General features: G+C 47.4%; 1 protein-coding gene across 2 annotated transcripts in view; it reads right to left on the bottom strand.

The window, feature by feature from the left end:
- Positions 1 to 5,301, bottom strand: part of TGFB1 (transforming growth factor beta 1) — a 23,770-nt gene that overhangs the window by 5,981 nt on the left and 12,488 nt on the right. The gene's annotated exons all lie outside the window — the stretch shown is intronic.

Raw genomic sequence — 5,301 nt, 5'->3', positions numbered from 1 at the left:
TTTTTTTTTTTTTTTTTTTTTTTGAGACAGGATCTCACTCTGTCACCCAGGCTGGAGTGCAGTGGTGCAATCACAGCTCACTGTAGCCTCCACTTCCTGGGGTTCAAGCCAACCTCCCACATCAGCCTCCTGAGTAGCTGGGACTACAGGTACACACCACCAGGCCCATCATATAGAGATATATATTTTTTTGGGGGGGAGATGGGGTTTCACCATGTTGCCCAAGCTGGTTTCCAACTCTTAGGCTCAAACAGTCCTCCTGCCTTGGCCTCCCAAAGTGGTGGGATTATAGCTGTGAGCCACTGCACCCAGCCAACATGGGTTTATCTCAAAGCACATGCAATCCACCAATGTTGCTTCATCCATAAATATTTCAAATGTATCTCTAATTAAGACTACTTTAAAACACAGTCACAATACCATGTAAGAAGATTAACAATTCATTGATATCATCAAATGTCTAGATAGAGTTCACGTTTACCCAACTGTCTCATAAATATCTATTTTTTTAAAAGCCTGTGTAAATAAAGATTCAAGTAAGGTCTACACATTGCAATTGGTTGATATCTCTTTTAGGAACTTTTTTTTAAAATTCATTTTTGAGATGGAGTCTCACTCTGTCACCCAGGATAGAGTGAAGTGGTGCAATCTCGGCTCACTGCAACCTCTGCCTCCCAGGTTCAAGTGATTCTCCTGCCTCAGTCTCCCAAGTAGCTGAGACTACAGGCGCCTGCCACCATACCTGGCTACTTTTTGTATTTTTATTTATTTATTTTATTTATTTAGTTAGTTAGGTTTTGAGACAGTGCCTCGCTCTTGTTGCCCAGGCTGGAGTGCAGGGCCTTGATCTCAGCTCACCTCAACTTCTGCCTCCCATGTTCAAGCGATTTTCCTGCCTCAGCCTTCCGAGTAGCTGGAATTACAGGTCCCCGCCACCACACCCAGCTCATTTTTGTATTTTTAGTAGAGACGAGGTTTCACCACGGTGGCCAGACTGGTCTTGAACTCCTGACCTCAGGTGATCTATCCACCTTGGCCTCCCAAAGTGCTGGGATTACAGGTGTGAGCCACCACACCCAGCCTAATTTTTGTATATTTAATACAGACAGGGTTTCACCATGTTGGCCAGGCTGGTCTCCAACTCCTGACCTCAAGTGATCCACCTGCCTCGGCCTCCCAAAGTGCTGGGATTACGGCCATGAGTCACCATGCCTGGCCTCTCTTAGAGCTTTTTTCAAAATCTACAGAATCATCTCTCTCTCTCTCTTTGTATATATATTCGGGGTCAACTATATATAGACTGACCGTTGGACAACATGGGTCCAATTCACCACTTACAGGTGAATTATTCTTCCACCTCTGCCACCCGTGAGAGAGCAAGACCAACACCTCTTCTTCCTCGTCCTCAGCCTGCTCAACGTGAAGACCTTTATAAGCCACTTCCACTCAATGAATGGAAAATACACTTCCTCCTCCTTATGATTTTCTTAAGAACATTTTCTTTTCTCTCTTATTTTATTTAAAAAATACAGGCATAGGCCGAGAGCAGTGGCTCAAGCCTGTAATGCCAGAACTTTGGGAGGCCGAGGCTAATGAATCACCTGCGGAGTTGTTGACCAGCCTGGCCAACATGGTGAAACCCTGTCTCTGCTAAAAATACAAAAATTACCTGGGTGTGGTGGCAGGCGCCTGAAATCCCAGCTACTTGGGAGGCTGAGGCAGGAGAATTGCTTGAACCTGGGAGGCGGAGGTTGCAGTGAGCCGAGATCACTTCCCTGCACGCCAACCTAAGCAACACGGCTAGACTCTGTCTCAAAATAAATAAATAAATAAATAAAGAATACGGCCAGGCGCGGTGGCTCACTCTGCAATCCCAGCACTTTGGGAGGCCGAGGCGGGTGGATCACTTGAGGTCAGGAGTTCCAGAGCAGCCTGGCCAACGTGGTGAAACCCCACCTCTACTAAAAATACACAAGTTAGCCGGGCGTGGTGGCAGGTACCTGTAATCCCAGCTACTCAGGAGACTGAGGCAGGAGAACTGCTTGAACCCCTGGGAGGTAGAGGTTACAGTGAGCCGAGATTGTGCCATGACACACTGGCCTGAGTGACAACAGCAAAACTCCGTCTCAAAAAAAAAAAAAAAAAAAGGTATAGGACATAATACATAAAATATGCAAAATATCTATTATTCAGCCGGGCGCAGTGGTTCATGCCTGTAATCCTAGCACTTTAGGAGGCTGTGGCAGGCGGATTGCCTGGGCTCAGGAGTTCGAGAACAGCCTGGGCAACACGGTGAAACCCCGTCTCTACTAAAATACAAAAAATTAGCCAGGCATGGCAGCAGTCACCTGTGGTCCCAGCTACTTAGGAGGTTGAAGCAAGAGAATCACTTAAACCCGGGAGGCAGAAGTTGCAGTGAGCCAAGATGGCACCACTGCACTCCAGCCTGAATGACAGAGTGAGACTCCATCTCCAAAAATTTTTAAAAAGAGTATTAATCAACTGTTTATGTTATGGATAAAGCAGAATTCCGGTCCACAGTAGGCTATTAGTAGTTAAGTGTTTGAGGAGTCGAAAGTTGAATTTTGGCCGGGCGCGGTGGCTCACGCCTGTAATCCCAGCACTTTGGGAGGCCGAGGCGGGTGGATCACGAGGTCAGGGGATAGAGACCATCCTGGCTAACACGGTGAAACCCCGTCTCTACTAAAAATACAAAAAATTAGCCAGGCATGGTGGCTACTCGGAGGCTGAGGCAGGAGAATGGCATGAACCCGGGAGGTGGAGCTTGCAGTGAGCCAAGATCGTGCCACTGCACTCCAGCCTGGGAGACAAAGCCAGACTCCGTCTCAAAAAAAAAAAAAGTTGAATTTTGGCTGCATGGGGGGTCAGCACCCCAAACCCCTATTGTTCCAGGGTCACTGTGTATGTGTGTGTGTGTGCGCGCGCTTTCCCCTTCTTTGCATTGTATTTGATGAAGAAACTGGGTCAGGTTTCTCGCAGTCTGAGTTTTGCTGACCATTTCCTCTGTTCCTGTCTTTCTAGAAAACTGTTAGGATCTACAGTCCTGATCAGATTCAGGGTTGATTTTGATTTTTTTTTTTTTTTTTGTGAGACAGGGTCCTGCTCTGTCCTGAAGTGCAGTGGCGTGATCCTGGCTCACTGCAATCACAGTCTCCTGGGCTCAAGCACTCCTGCCTCAGCCTCCCAAGTAGCTGGGACTACAGGCACACACCACACAGCCCAGCTAGTTTTTTGTATTTCTTGTAGAGAGACAGGGTTTACCATGGTGCACAGGCTGGTCTTGAACTCCTAAGCTCAAGCGATCTGCCTGCCTTGCTCTCCCAAAGTGCTGGGCTTACAGGCATGAGCCACTGCACCCGGCCTTCAGTTTTGATTTTTCGGCAAGACTTCCCAGGCGACATTGGGTTCCTCCCTACAGAGGCTCACATGGCTGGCTGTCTCCCTTTGTAACGTCAGCTGCTGTTGGCACTCAAGACGTCAATTTGTGGTGGGGCACAGTGGTTCATGCCTGTAATCGCAGCACTTTGGGAGGCCGAGGTGGGCGGATCACGAGGTCAGGAGTTCGAGACAGCCTGACCAACGTGGTGAAACCCAGTCTCTACTGAAAAAAAACAGAAATTAGCCGGGTGTGGTGGCACGTGCCTGTAATCCCAGCTACTCAGGAGGCTGAGGCAGGAGAATTGCTTGAATGTGGGAGACAGAGGTTGCAGTGAGCCGAGATCATACCACTGCACTCCAGCCTGGGCAACAGAGTGTGACTCTGTCTCAAAAAAGACCTCAATTTGTTCATTCACAGGGTTGCTGGGCTGATGGCACTAAGATCTGGTGGTGAAGGAGCCTGGAAGCAGAGCTGATTTTCTGGCAGGGAAACAGCAGGTAACAAAGCCCAGAGACACCACCAAAATATTTTAAGTAGGGGAGGAATAAAGTCAGATGATCACTCTAAATTTACAACATACTAATTCTCCATTTCAACTTTCTAGGAATCCAACATTTCAGCTTTCTTAGATTGCAGTATTAGCATTCCAGCATCTTATGATTCTAACATTCTGACAGCATCTTCAACTCTCTAGGATTCATACTTTTCAACCTTTGAAGATCTTGGCATTCCTGAATTCCAGTATGCCAATATAGCATCCCAACATTCCAAAGTTCCGAGCCATCACTCAAGAGGTTCAAGCTGCCACTGTCTTTTTTTTTTTTTTTTTTTTTTTTTGAGATAGAGTCTCGCACTGTTGCCCAGGCTGGAGTGCAGTGGTGTGATCTCGGTTCACTGCAACCTCCACCCCCCAGGTTCCAGGGATTCTCCTGTCCCAGCCTGGGTACCTGAAGAGCCATAATCCCAGCTGAGTAGCTGGGATTACAGGTGCTCGCCACCACACCCGGCTAATTTTTGCATTTTTAATAGAGATGAGGTTTCACCATGTTGACCAGATTGGTCTTGAACTCCTGACCTCAGGTGATGCACCCACCTCAGCCTCCCAAAGTGCTGGGATTACAGGCATGAGCCACCGCACCCAGCCTGCTGCCACTTTCTATTAATAAAATCCCAGCATGCTAATATTCTAACATTCCAACATTGAGTTCCAGCATGCTGGGATACCAATATTCTGCTTTCTCCAATTCCAACATTTGTGGATGTGAATGTTTCAAAACAGAATTCTACCGCTGTGAGCCCAATATTCCAGGACTCCAACCTGCCAACACTGGTATCCACAATCGGCCAGCGGTGCAGGAATTCCACATGGGCCATCTTCTCATTCTGAATTCCCAAATTCTAGGATCCCAATATTTCAGCTTTCCTTGAGTCCGACATTCTCCATTTCCGTAATTAACACCAAATTCTAGCATTCTAGAACCTCAGCCTGCCAACAGTTTAGGGATTCACGATGGTGACCTTCCAACTTTGAATTCCAACAATCTCAGGGTTCAACTTTCTAACATTCTGTGATTCCAACACTCCAGTAAGAAAGCAAGGCTGGGCATGGTGGCTCACGCCTGAAATCCCAGCACCTCGGGAGGCTGAGGCAAGTGGATCACAAGGTCAGGAGATCAAGACCATCCTGGCTAACACAGTGAAACCCTGTCTCTACTAAAGATACAAAAAAATTAGCTGGGCATGGTGGCACATGCCTGTAGTCCTAGCTACTCGGGAGGCTGAGACAGAAGAATCGCTTGAACCCGGGAGGCAAAGCTTGCAGTGAGCCAAGACTGCGCCACTGTACTCCAGCCCAGGTGACAAAGCAAGACTCTGTCTCAAAAAAAAAAAAAAAAAAAAAA

This window comes from Piliocolobus tephrosceles, chromosome 21 (assembly GCF_002776525.5).
Source record: "Piliocolobus tephrosceles isolate RC106 chromosome 21, ASM277652v3, whole genome shotgun sequence".
NCBI lineage: Eukaryota > Metazoa > Chordata > Mammalia > Primates > Cercopithecidae > Piliocolobus > Piliocolobus tephrosceles.
The sequence above is the reverse complement of the archived record's forward strand: the minus strand, read 5'-3'. Positions and strand labels throughout refer to the sequence as shown.